Raw genomic sequence first — 14402 nt, 5'->3', positions numbered from 1 at the left:
CAAGGGGGCCAAGTTATAGGTGTTCGGGGAAACGTGGCAGAATTTCTTGGCCTTGGCAGGGGTAAAGTTGCAGGCACCAGCACTGCACTAACACAACCTTCTTTTATTGCAAATGTTCGTTCACTCTAAGTCCTAATTACTTTCTGTAAAATCCTCACCACCATCAAGCTTTCTTCTGACAGGGCAGCCACACGATGGCCTTAAAGTACAGCAGCAACACCCTGGCAGCCTCCAGAGTAAGAGGCAGGGGAGAGGCTGGAACCCAGGAGGAGTTGGGGCTGAAGCTGAAAGCGAGGCTTTCCATTTACACTTAGCAATTGCTCTCGCCCCTTCCAAAACCAAGTCGTGGGGGCTATAGACTCGCTCAGTGGGACGGGCCCAGGCCTTCGGGTGAAGGATTCAATCGCTGTTGGGTCGGAAACTACTCTTCCTCGCCCCACCCCCACTCATGAGGGGGCCAGGTTAGCTTGGTGGGGGCCCGTGGAACATCTTTTCCCTCCCCTCCTGGGAAACGCTAGACAACCCAGGAATCCCAGGTCTCGACGTCTGGCTCCTCTTCCTGGGGGCAGGGCCCTGGGCTCTGCACCCCTCCCCACGTGCCATACCAGCCTTCACCACTCCCCTCCCCCCCACAAGCCCCCAACCCTTGCCTTTCAAGGCCTTTGCGAGTCTCGAACAAGGCCGGACCCGGCCAGGCGCTCAGTCCGGCCGGGAGCACGGGGCTCTCCCCACCGCGCGGCTGCACAAAGCGGGGAGTGCAGCGGCGGCTGAGGCGCGCCCCCTCCCGCGAGCAGGCCGAGCGCGCGCGCCCGCCCCCGCCCCTCGCCCCCCACCCTAGCCCCCGGAGCGCCATTCGCGGAGCGGCTTACGCTAGTCGCCAGGCGTACGGCGCCCCAGCGGCCGGGGAGGTGCGCTGCCCGTCTCCCGTAAAGTTATTGTGAATGGGGAGCGGGTGACGTCAGCGCCGAATGTCAACAATGTAGCGATTGAGAGTGTGGGCGTTCCGGGGAGAGCGCGAGCCGCGCGGCGCGGAGCAAACAGCGCCGAGCCGCCGCCGCCTCAGCAGCAGCAGCAGCAGCGACCGTGCACACCCGGGCTGCGGTCGCAGCAGCGCTAACGTGAGCGCCCGCCGCCGCCCTCTCCACCCCGCCTGCCTGTTCCCGCGGCCGCCGGGCTCTTGCTTTCTCTCCGGCCTCCCCTCGACCCTTCCCCTCCCCCTACCCGGTACACTCGGGGGGCTGGGAACGAGCTGCCATGTGATGCGCGTCTTCTCCGAGAGCTTTCGGTGACCCCCGAACCGCCCACCGCGCCAGCTCCCGGGAGGGGGCTGCAGGCTGGGAAGACACTGGGAAGAGGAGGCGAAAAAGGACGCAAAGTTATCTGGCGAGGTGAGTCCCCGGCCCTGGGTCCCGGGCCCGGCACCGGGTGGGGCGGCGGGGCAAGTTAACGGGGGGAGGGAGCGGGTGCGCGGGGCAGGCGGGGAGGCGTGGGGAAGCGACGCGGGAAGGGAGCCCGGCCGCCCGGCGCGCAGCCGCCCGTCGAGCGCCCTGCCCGCTTTTATGGCATTTTCTAGGAACGGGAAGGGGGTGGGAGCCGAGCCGGCGGACGCGGCGCGGCGAATGTGAGCTCTCTCGCCAGGCTGTTTACGGCAGGCGAGGCGGCATTGTATTTTGCTCGCGTCGACGGGTGTTTTGGAACAGCAGGGGGAGGAGGAGCAGAGGGTAATAAGTCAGGCATGGGGAGGGCGGGCTGGAGGGAGGCGCGCGTCCGCGCAAGCCGGAGCAGCTGTCAGACCCACGGCCCTGCTCTCGGCCCCCAGCCCGCGATCCCCGCGCCAGGCCCGGCGGCCTCCTAGTTGCCGGCGGCGTCCGCGCCTGGGGCTGCTCCGCGGGGACTGCGGCCACCGCGCCTTCGCGCTCAGCTGTCAGTCGCCGCTGGGTAGCTGAGACCTCCGCGACTGGCGCGGCATCAAAGCCCAAGTTTAGGGTCCCGGGAAGAGGCAAGCTGGGAGACTCGCAGCGCAGACCAAGGGAAGCGCGCTGGGTGGAATCCCTCCTATCCAGTGACCGCGTTACGGGAATGCGTCCCTGGGAGCTTGAACCGAGGGGCTCTTGCCTTCAGAGACAGAAACCTTATACCTCCCCCTCCCCAAGATTCTACATGAAATCAAAGTGCAACGCACACACACCCTCTTTTTCCTCCCCACACTTCAGTTTCCAAGCTTCACCTAAGAGAGGAGTTTATCCAGGGGACACCTCCCCACCTCCCCATGCCGAGTCTCCCTGTGGTCGCTTCGTACTCCTCTCACGGGTGGGTGCTTAGTAGCCCAGTGGCGTTGGAGAGGGCGGCGGGCGGCGCTCATGGACTACCCCAGTTGCCCGCGAGAGGGGACTCGAGTGAGCATCTCGTCCACTTCGATCTGGCCGAGAATTTGCAGGAACTCGAACCGTGGGAGGAAGCGGGCAGGGCCGAGTGTATGCACGTGAAAGGGGCCGCGCACCCCTGGCTTCGGGGGTTGTGGACGTGCGGAGAATCCTCAGCACCTTCTCGCGTGTAGGCGAGTTTAACAACTTGGGGGAAGTTCCAGTGTGGGCGCTGTCCCGATGGTTTTGTCTGTGGCCGGAGAAGGCGCGCCTCGCAGCTCTCGCGCCCGGTGACCGTGGTCGCTGCGACCCGTGGCCCCGAGAAATGGGAGGGACGAGGGCGCCCCACCCCCTACTGCGCCGCAGACTCCCCGCGGATCCGCGGGTAGCGAGACGCGGCGTTCCTTGGTTTCCACCTTTGCTGTCTAGTGCTGTAGTCGCACTGTGTGTAAATTTCATCTGTTGCGTGTGTTTAACTAAAAAGGGTAATTACTTTAGATAAAAATCCTTTTCTGCCTAGTGGGAACCTTGGCGGAGATGATGCCTAATGAGATATTTTGCTTTTGTCTGTTTAGAGTAAAATTAGAGATGTTAACTCCGATAACGGTTTTCTCAGATCATTAAAATGTAACATGTAGGAAAGGCATGTCGAGCTGCGAAGGCTCTGGCTGACATGAAAGAAGCTGAGCGTGAAAGGCTGCCACTCTTTCCGTGGAGAGGGCTATTTTGGTAAGGCAGCGGGCGTCTTGCTTAAAATGTGAGATTGCCCCACCCTGGTTCTCTGGCAGCTCCCGAGTAAATGGCATTTTTCATTCTTGCAGGTAGTAATAAACGTGAGTCAAAATGACATCTTGTTAGAATTAGTCTTTAGTCTGTAAGAGAGATTGCTAAATTACAGTGTTGCACTCAGACTGCTCCAGTGAAAGGTCTGTCAGCATTTCCATTATAAATTCAGTTTTTCAGGAGTTTATAATTTCACCACAAAAGTTGTGGTGACTGAAATGTTTTTCCCTTTTAGTGTTCTGGTTTAGAGAATGCATTGATTGCCCAATTCTGTCCTATTTGCTGTTCCTGAAACTTGAATGTCATTCAAAGTGGGGGGGGGGTCCCCAAAATGGAATACACAACCATGGAATAAAAAGTACTTTTGTTAGAACACACTCTAATTTGTGCAGGGCAATATTTTCATTTTGCATTTTGGAAGGCTTTGGGTTTGACATTTGGTAATCATAAGTGTGTTGAGTTAATTCCTCTGGTATCTGTTGCTTCTGCAGGTGGATTGAAATGTCAGTTCATTTTGTATATGCCAGGATTATATGGGAAAACATTCTCTTCACGCATGTGTGTGTCTGAACTCATAGCTAAATTATAAATACCCTTGTTAGTTATTTTTCTGTTCCTTGTAGGTTGCATGTGAGGATCTGCCATAGAGAAGAGGGGGTTAGGCAGAAAGGGAGGGGGGTCATCAGAACAACCCCCCCACCCCCACCCCACCCCAGTTCACTTTTCAGTATTGCTAATGCCTGGGAGGAAGCCATTTATTCCCTTTCTATTGAATCATGCCTTTGACTCAGTATCTTCAGGCAAGTTCTTTCCAGTCACTCACCTCTGGCTGCTGTATGAGGGGCTTAATTATTTGCAAACTGCCTTGAAATCCCTGGATGAAAGGCACTGCATAAGTGCAAAGTATTGTTATTCAGATATGGAATTTAATGATCCATTACAGTTCATCAGGAAATGCACTTTGCAGTGATGGTAGGAAACGTTTCCACCTGATAGATGGTAATAACAACTGCTTAAAAGTGGGTTCAGATTACAGATGAGACAATTAACTCTAGCCATGTGCTCTTCAATTTGTTGCAATTCATTTTGTGATCAAAGTGAGTCACGGAGAGCCAGATGGTCAGGTTCATGTTCAAATCTCTCCTAGGCCGGCCCTTCACTTCTGGGCCCACTGTCTGCACAGCCAACGGGACTTACTCATTAGCGCTTGTGAGCTGTTCCTCAGAATGGTTGATCGGGGCTCCTGTGATGCCAACAATAGGGCTCAGGCCAATCTATATCGTTGGGAGCAGTTTAATTTTATTTGGATTAACTCACGCTTAGTATCTCTGGTATGGATCCAGCCTTAACAAGGGTGGAGAGAGATCCTAGAGGCTCTCTAGCTCAGTGTGCTGGGCTTCACTCCCCTACTTTTTGAGCCTCAGGTTTGGGAGGGGGGGGGGGTATGGTAGCTGGCTTGTTGTTAATGCTGGCTTCATTACTGAATGAATCACAGAATTACATAGAGAAATAAATACCCTTCCTGTTTTGCTGAGGGGGTGTGGTGCAAGACCAGCTTCGTGGGCATGTGTGTGCTCTGTTGTACCCTTCCCCCCCTGCTCAGAAGGATCTCACACTTGGTTGAATCATCTGTTGTTAATCATCTTGAAATTGTTAATAATTCTTGAATTCGGGGCCCTTCATTTTCATTTTTCACTCTCCTGGTGAGGAGGGGGGCATAGTAGGGAAGGGCAACCACTACTTTGTCTTATCTTCTTGTTGACTGTTGCCACACAGGAATAGGTGGGGATACTGGCTTTGTGTTACCATGTCGCCTGGTTTATCCAAGAGAAGCAGGATATCTGCATTTTTGTGTGGAAGCTCTAAATTTAAAATACTAGTTCAAAAAACATTTTTAATTTTTTTTTACATTTATTCATTTTTGAAAGAGAGAGAGAGAGAGAGAGAGAGAGAGAGAGAGAGAGACAGAGCTTGAGTGGGGGAGGAGCAGAGAGAAAGGGAGACACAGAATCCCAAGCAGGGTCCAGGCTCTGAGCTGTCAGCACAGAACTTGATGTGGGGCTCGAACTCACAGACCACGAGATCATGACCTGAACCGAAGTCAGACACTCAACCGACTGAGCCACCCAGGCGCCCCTCAAAAATTGTTTAAATGCTGGATGAGGATGTATGCAATAGCTAGAGCTGGCCTTTCTTCTGCCTTTCTTTTAGGTAACCTTTCTTCTGCCACTGAATGGGCTATAACTTCTTATTGTTTAATATTGCTGTATTTGGCTATTTTCTAAAGGCCTGGCACATAGTAGATGATTTATGAGTCTCCACCAAGTAAATGTCTGTAGCTATCCAGAAAATTGAAAGATATAAGAAAAACAAAACTTGAAATCAAAACTGAATCCCACTCAGGGATTGATAACTTTCTTTCTGATGGAGAATGCAACATGAAGAGCCACATACTTAATATCATGGGTGCCATGGCAATCCTCTGAAGGTAAATAACCCATTCCTTTTGAATAACCTGTCATCTTCTTAGGTGTTATTGACCAGATGGGGTAACTTGGCTATTAAATGCCTGAGGACCTACATGAGAATTTGACATTTGAGAACACCCACTAAAGTAATAGTTGTGATTTATTGAAGGCTCAATATGTGCCAGGAACAGTGTTAACTACTTTCTCTGTACTTGCCTCGATGACTCCTCAAAGCAACCTTGGGAAGTAGGCATTGTGCCCATTCTGCAGAAGAGGAATTTTCTCATTTTATGTTGTAAAGAATTTCACCTGAATGCTGTATGTGTTTTCTGGACTGTCTAAAGGTTATTCCCCATCCTGTATGTACAGTCTAGCCCTGAGTCAATGACTAGGTGTGCACAGGAACCATATTAAACAGAGGACATGGCTCCTACTCTCATGGACAAGGAACATAGAACAGTACCAGATGCAACATATTTGCCAAAATCTGCATTTATACAGCAGACACTGCATCTACCTTCCTGTTCCTCTCTTACTAACTGGATGTTACAGAAGTTCCAGTGACATAGGACCCTAGCAGAGGCACTGGAGGATCAGAAGCCAAGGCTGGTTGTAAAAATTTGCGTTTTGGGGGAAAAGGGCATAAACTTCTGGCACAGCTAGAGCTACATTACGCAAAGCAGCACCAAGACCCTGGGAATCATAGAAAATCGCTCCTGTTTTGTCAGTGAGAGTGTGTGACCTACTCCTGGCCCATCTTTAAATTTTATGTAAATATTTACAGATTGTTCAAGTCCAAAGTGAAACCTGCTGTGAACTAAACATTTTGTAAATTTAGAAAGGTTGCCCAGAATATCCTTTTTTTATTTTTTGGCTTGGAACAACATTTCATAGCAAAGTAGTTTTCTTTGTCAGTTCAGGGTTTTTCCTTTTCCTTTTCTCCCCCGCCCCCTTTTTTTTCTTTCTTATTAATTTAAAATGTTAGTCTACCTAAACCTGAAACCTAATCTTACCATCAGCATGCTGCTTAGCCTCCCTAAAGCTGGAAGTATCCTTAGAATCACCACTCTGTCCTTTTCAAGGACCATTTCTTTTCTAAAGAATATGGAAATTGAACCTTGCCATACCAGTGGCACTACCTCACAAATCAGGCAGGATTTTTGCCTTTGTTTTTCCTTGAGCTATCTTTTCCAAAATAATAAATCTCCCCAATCTGAAAGCATTTCAGGTATGTACTCGTTCATTCTAGTCATTGGAATTACAGCCAAGATGTCTCTCAGTCTTCCCCAGTGACTTCATAATCATCATTTCTCCAGCATATTCCCCTGGTTAACTTCTCTTTTGTTCCTTAGCCTGATAATAAATTGTCCTTTGGTTCTGAGATGGGTCATTTCCTCCCTGACTTTTTTGTTCATCTCCTGAAGGCTGTAGGACACACCGCTGATGCCCCTGAGAACTGGCGCTCGGTTGCTAGCTCCCTCTTGTCTTTGTGTCTGCTTTCATCTTCTCCTTCCCCAAGCATTTAAATCCTCCACTGTCCAATCCTCCTATTCTTCTCGTAATTGTTTTCGTTTGTTCCTGTGTCTGCAGCTAGCGTGTCACAAACTCCAGGTTAGTTTCAGAAGAAATCTATTTGAACTTCCAGGTCCTCCAATTCCAGTCCTGCACTGTTCTTCTCTCTCCCCTGTCATTTTCTGCAGATGCTTCAGGAGTTTCCTCAGGACTTTTCATGAGTCTGACCCAGAAGGCTTAGACTAGAAGTTTCCTTAGTATCCCAGTATCCACACATTAGTGGCAGTTTTAATTTCCTTCCCATTCTGTATTAGAACCTTGGGGTTGCAACAAAATGGGCCAGGTGTTCAGAAGTGCCGTTCTTTAGGGATAGATGCCTCATTCATTCCATAAATAAACATCTACTGAACATCTCTTATGTGGCAGGCGTGGTGTTAGGTGATCATAGTGCTCTTGGTGGAAAGCGGTAAGGGGTCACAGATCCAGTTCTGGTCCCTGCCCTAGTGAAGAATGCCATAGAGATGACATTAATTAGGTAGTATTAATTAGGTAGTAACAGATCACCCACTGCATGTTCTGTAAAGGAAAGGTATTCCATTCCGGGGGGGGGGGGGGTGTAATGGGGGAATGTGACCAGGCTAGGCACTTGGGGAAGCCCTTCCTGAGGAATTATGGAATGAGCTGCCTATCCGAGCCCATCTGAAATTTGGAGCTTGTCATTTCTTCCTAGCCTCCTAATCCTATTAATTCACTACTATCTTTGGCCCTTTGGAGTATTGCATAAACCATGATATAACCCTTGGGGCCATTTTGGCAAATAATGATTCCTGTATACAGAGTCCAGAATTGATTTATTTACCTGTGTCTTTAGAACCTGATAAAAACAGAATTAATCGCCAAGAATACTGTTCATTTCCATAGTTGGAAAACAATGCAAGTTAGCGTTTTTATTTTGAACATATTTAGGGTCATTTTGACAACATTTAAATGATTAGAAGTTACACAGACATTCCTCCCAGTTGGCTGGTAAGTGTCTGACCTAGGCAAGGATCTTCAATGAAAATGTGAGCCCAGCTTCTGTATGAACCCCCTGCCTACCCCAAAGCAAGAAGGTTTCTAGCCTCTGCAGCCCAGGAAGGATTATTTAGACCATTCTTAGCACAATTTGGGAGTTTTGACGGTATCTATTTAAAACAAACTACTATGCTAAAACTCTTTTTCTTTGGATGATAGCTAGCCTGTGTTGGGAGCTTCCTATTTGTGTTATTCATATTAACTCATTTAATCCTTATAACAACCCAGAGCTGGGTGTGATCATTAGAAGCTGAGGCACAGATGTCAACCAGCTAACGAGAGGTAGAGCTGGGATTGGAAACTAGGTATCTGATGCTACAGCCTGTTCTCTTAACTGCCATGCTATTCTGCCCCCCGTCCCCCGCTTTTCATTTTTGCTCTCTAGCAGTTCTCAGAAGTAGAAATATAGGCCAACTCACTCTGAAATATTGGATATTTTGTTGATGTCTATCTGAACGATAAAATTGAAAAAATCATGTGTCAGTGAACTTTAATGAATACATCTTTTGTCTTTCGTATGATTCACTTTCTAATAATTTCATTCCTCAGGTCTAAGTGTCCACTGGGGATCAGAGAGCAGAAGTGGTGACATAAAGAAGAACTAGACAACGTGAATCCCATGGCCCTGTCCCCAGGATTTTCCTGTAGTACAAGCTTCTACCTCTTGTTAAGTGAAGACTTTGTTTTTAGCATTTTTTTAAATGAGGGTAGGAAAGGTGAAGGAAAACTATTCCTATATAGGTAAATGATTCTACTGAGGAGGAAGAATTTCATCCAGAACCAATTCCATTAGAGCTCCTAATTAGAAATATTAGCTACTAGTAACAGATAAAAGCAGGTAACCTTTGCTCTCATTCTCCCCAATTTATTTATTATTTATTTTTTAATTTATTATTAGGAAGAGATTATCTTGCCAGATTAGCATGTTGCAACTCTCAACTGGGGATTTGAATGGTTTTAAAGGACTCAGCGAGGCAGTTGGTTTGGCAGTGACCCTGATTACTCAGGTTTGCAGGGTCACTGTTTGGAATGCTGATTCAGCTTTGCCCTGGGCTGGACATCTAAGTTGGTCTTCCTTAGTCAAGAGGCATTATTCTTGGGAGCTACTAGGACATCAAGCACACATTTGAAGCTCAATTTGGAAAATGATCTAGCATATGAATGTACTGTGCTTATTTTTCAGTATTTAGTTCAAATTTTGGAGATGGCTAAATGAGGAGATGCTTAGTGTGTCACTGTTGGAGGTTTTAAGTGATTAAAAAAATCAAGCAGATGAGTGCATAAAGATTTCTATGCAAACAATGATGAGCTTAAATTAAAGCAGCTGATTTCGTGTAAGAATTACTTGCATTGATTTGTAGAATATCTATATGGGTTCAAGATTCCATATTATGCAAATGAATGAGCCCTGAAGAGTCAAACTATGAAAAAAAAAAAAAAGAAATTAACTATAAAGATATTATTACCCTCTCAGCAAGAGGAAAATGTAGACATACTTAGAGTTAACCCTTACTTTTCATATTATCTCCTTAGTAAGATCAGTGTCAGGGATGATGATCCTTTCTGCAATTGTAAAGCTAAGCAAGGTTTGCGATCAGTTCTTCCTTCCACCGGCCTCATTCCATCCTTCTGCAGTCTTTGCTGTGCTGCGTTTGGCCACCAGTGCCCTTAACTAGTCCCCTTGTTCCCTTTCAAAACCAAGCTCAGAAAGAGATTTTATGAAAACGATTTTACTAGGGTGTAAATAACAGCATACCTAGTACACTTCTTTCTGAATCATCAGCATGTTAATAGGAGACAAAGCCAAAGAAGCAAAATTCTATCACTGGGAATGGTAAGATTTCACACATTTGTAACCTGGTTATGGGAGGACATCTCTGAGTGAAGAGAAGGTGTTTATAAAACCAGTCTTGGACAGAGAATATAGATAAGCAGATTAAAGGATAAAAACCACTGTATTATTAAAAATATAAGGAGGTGATGATTTTTAATGTTTTAATACATTTGTCAGTGAACACCACCTTCCTCTTGACAAACACTGGATCTGATCACATAAACCTGTGTAGCAAGATGGTATGTTATTTGACATTTAAACAGAACTACAAGAGAAAGCCAGTTGGTTTATAATTAGGAATTCTTGTCATTCAGTAGCAGTGAATTCAAAGTATGCTGCTGTCCTTAAATGTTGAATTTTAGGAGGAAAAAAAAGCAGTGGACCCCACTCACCTGCCTCCACACCCTATTTTATTACTAAAAATTGAGTTGATAAATTTATTTAAAAATTGGCATGCCCTATGCTGTTAGCATGGTGATTATAACTGAATGTTTGGAGAAGTTGACTGACTAATGAAACAAGGCTTAGTTTAGACCTGTTACCTGTTAAATACCCAGTTGTGGAGTCTGAACTGCCTTCTGAACTACCCACCCGCCAAGGCAAAGTCCTCCAGCAACCATGCTATGTTGAGTTGATGGCGCCATCTAGTGCCAGTCTGTGGAACTATCCTGCTGGATTCCTTCCTTCGCTGTGGGTCAGATCACTGAGTAGCTGGGTGGAATACTTCACTGTCTAGTGGGGCACCCAATTCCTACCTTTCCTCTGTCTCCCTAGTTTAGTTATGCCTCCATGCCTGCTTTTCTCCATGACTCCATTTCTTTCTGTTCCTCACTCACTAGTATCCCCTTCTTATAGCCATTTTCCCTTCTTTTTTTCCTCTTCCAACTCTTGATCATTTCTTTTGAAGCAAAAAAAAAAAAAAAAATCAGTGCTCACAACTGATAAACATAAAGATTTTTCTAATGATACATTATGCCAAAGTAAGAGAATGCCATGCATTTCAAAGTGAAATTAATCTTTTAAACCATGTTGAAAGAACCAGAGTGAGACAAGATGAAGACCAAAAGTCTTATTTAGAAGACTGTCCCTTATCTTCCTCTAATTAGATGCTTCCTCAAACACAGTCAGTCAAGAGGGTTTTTTTTTTTTTAAGTTTTAATTGGCTTTGGAACAATTATTATAGTATTATTTTCTCTTTTTAAATTTCAATTGAACATCTCACTCGTATTTTACATTTGAAACTGTTTCATGGAATATCCTGGAATGCTAGCTCACTAGCATGGCATTGTCTCCATGGGAAAATGTGTTCTGAGTTCCAAACAGTTTTCCTGTAGATTTTTGGATCCTGTATTAAAAGAGAGAACAGAGATGAAAGACGCGTAGGACAAACCTGAGATGTAATTACTCTAACATTTGTGGGATCTGAATTAGTATACAGGTTTAAGTCTCCCACATCAAACAATAAATTTTAAATTTCCACTTATGTTAAGCATCTTGATATTGTGGGTTTGAAAGTAAGTCCCCTCTGAAAAACAGGAACTGTGCTTGTCTGTTACCAGTTTTTGTGGTCGATATAGCAACTATTTTGATTTTTCAGAAGGGAGGAAAAGCAGTTAAATCCAGTTAAAATTAAAACCAGTTAAAATTAACTGGCTTGTAAGATTTGAATGCAGCTGTTCCACACATCACAACACTGAGAGTGAGTTGTTTGTTTATTACCGCTATTAATTATTATTGGTTGTTGCCACTACTTTTGGGGCAGTGGCATATAGGTTATTTATATTTTTGGTCTAACCTTAGAAAATAGAACTGCAAGGGTAGGGAGGTTCCTGTTTGCTAATTTGCGTGTACCTTGTTTTGATTTTTGCTGGGTAGGTGTGTGCACCTTATGTATGCAAGAGTAATTTAGCATGTCAGCAGTTTCCTACCAGAGACGCTTGCTGACTCATGGAGCTCTTGTGGCACTCAGCTGGCCGCACTGTAAACTGCCCACAGCCCTGGTGCTGCCCTTGGAGAGCACCGGGCCTTTGAGCTTCTGGCAGGCTATTTTCAGATCTGTAGTCACTGCTGATCTGGGTTGCCTCCTTCCAGCAGTCCATCATAGCCTTTTGGTTGCAGGGCAATACTGGGCATATTTCTACCTTTGTAGAGACTGCATAAGAACCGTGGCATTTCTGGGAATCCCTCAGGGAAATGGATTTTTACTTCATTTTAATTTTCTGAGAATCTTTAAGGGGAGAAGGGTGAGGGGATGAGAATAGGGGAAAAGGAATATGCTGTTATTTCTTCCTGAGCACCAGAAGGAACTTTCATAAACCTTTAGCGTAGGTTTTCTTGGTGTAACTGAAACCTGACCTACTTCTCCCTCCGTAAGGAGCATGTGCCTTGAGTGGGGAAGTAGGGGAGTGGGTGCACAGTGGCTAGCCTGACATGGTTTTGTGTGGTGCAAGCCCTTCAGTGATGACAGAGTTTGTTTATATCCGTTGCATGTTATTAAGGTTATACAAAAAAGAAAAGAGAAAGAAAGAAAGAAAGAAAGAAAGAAAGAAAGAAAGAAAAAAGAAAGAAAGAAACCTGACCTCAGGTCATTTTAAATCTGACATGTGTTTTCAAAGATGGTTTCACTGTTTGTTTTTGGAGTTCAGTTCTGCTTATTTTCATCGGAAAGTGTGAAATGTTACCTTTTTTGAGGTTTCTAAATAAACTTCCTTTTTTGTAGACATGAGTTGATCAAGTCACCCTAAACTATCCTGAGAAGGATGAATAACGAGATCAGCTGGGGAAGGAAAGCTTTCACATCCTTAAGGAGTGCTCCTCCTTTTTTTTTTTTTTTTTCAGTCAGTAAGCATTCTGAAGCAGCTCTGACCAGTAATAAAGAAAAAGCCAAGCCACAGCGACTGTGTGTAACATGATGTTGATGGAAGTTCTTGGTTTCCGCTGATACAAATGACTCATCAGTATCAATAGAATTGTGACTTCTAATAATAACGCAGTGCAAGACCTTCACAACATGTGGTTTTAGCCCTAGCTGTTAGTGAAAGGTTGGAAAATATTAGTTTGAGTAGTTTGAGCTTTTTTTTTTTTTTTTTTTTTTTCTGGTCTCATGATTTCACCCAAGTATCAAGTTGTTTTTTGTAGGTGAGATGATCACACTATTGTTTTTTCATGTTAGTGTTTTTAGTTTCGTTATGACCAAGTAGCCAAAGTCAGATCATTTCATCGTTTAGAAATCTGTGTAGTAAGCATCTCCTGTCAGGACTGTGTTTTGAGGGAAACGTGGCTGAAAAGCAAATCCTCCCTGAACAGAGAAAGGAAAAAACGGGTACTGACGACAGTCCACGGAGCTGCTTGCTTCCTACACAGCATCGACTGCGGAGGGCCGTGGTATTGCTGACTAGCCCTATTGCCGTGTGAGTCATTGTTAAAAGATTCCAAGAGGAAGGGTAACAGAAAATGCGAGTCAGAGGAAACAGCAGAGTGGAGAAGGGACAGTTATCGCAGGAGGAAGGGCCTTGCCTCATTTCCATGGTCAAGAAGCTGCCTGGAGACCCTGAGCGTCCCAGGGAGTTTCAGTGTGTGTTTTTGTGTTGCAGCCTCTTGACCTGCGCCTGTACATGTGAACACTCTTGTTTTCCTGTTTAGTTTTGGTTCGTTTGCCTGCAGTTTGGCCAGGCCATTCAGGATCCGTATCTTGGCTCTGTTCCACAGCCGTCTTACCCGAGAGCCTTCCCCTTTTGCATTTTGTAGTGAAGGCAACTGAATTTCTAGAATTTCCAGTTGTTCCCTTCTGAACTTCATCTTTAGGAATGTTCTGTCATTTGTTTCCTAGTTACTCTTGCTACGAGAGCCTTGATCTGGGAAATGAAGGCTTAAGAGGGAAGCACAGAATTAGAATTTTATTAGTTCAAATTTTGGGTCAGTCTTACCTCTTTCATACTTCATTTTAGGCAGATTCGTTTTGGGGGGGTTGTTTTTGTTTTGCTTTTTTGTTTTTTTGTTTTGTCTCCTGCCGTCTTCTCAGCATTTTGGGTTTTTAATACTAATACCTCCCTGTTACTTTTTTTACCCTTGTGCCTTGCTACCCTGTGGAGTTTTCTTTTGGGACTCTTTTTCCTTCTCTCTCGGCAAATGTTTGCATTTCTTTGTCTCTGTGAACACTCACCTCTTCCCACTTTTCTAGATTCCATTTGCTTCTGCCTGCATGCTCACACGCCTTTCTCACACCATTCTTGGACACACAGGCATGCACACACACATACATGATTACATATTTACATGTACACCCACATGTGCAACATGCACCTACCCGATGCTGCTCCCTGACCCTGCTCTCTGGCTCATGGAATCCCCTACGGTGGCCTGGGTGCT

The 14402-nt window shown here is 45.6% G+C and overlaps 1 protein-coding gene across 1 annotated transcript in view; it reads left to right on the top strand.

Moving 5' to 3' along the window:
- The first annotated feature begins 1016 nt into the window (after positions 1–1016).
- Positions 1017–14402, top strand: part of BACH2 (BTB domain and CNC homolog 2) — a 355628-nt gene continuing 342242 nt past the window's right edge. Inside the window, exon 1 of the mRNA XM_047858295.1 lies at positions 1017–1388. The gene's annotated coding sequence lies outside the window, so the exon portion shown is untranslated. The remainder of the gene's footprint in view (positions 1389–14402) is intronic.

Source organism: Prionailurus viverrinus, chromosome B2, assembly GCF_022837055.1.
Source record: "Prionailurus viverrinus isolate Anna chromosome B2, UM_Priviv_1.0, whole genome shotgun sequence".
Classification (NCBI taxonomy): Eukaryota; Metazoa; Chordata; class Mammalia; order Carnivora; family Felidae; genus Prionailurus; species Prionailurus viverrinus.
This window is presented reverse-complemented; position numbering and strand designations above follow the sequence as displayed.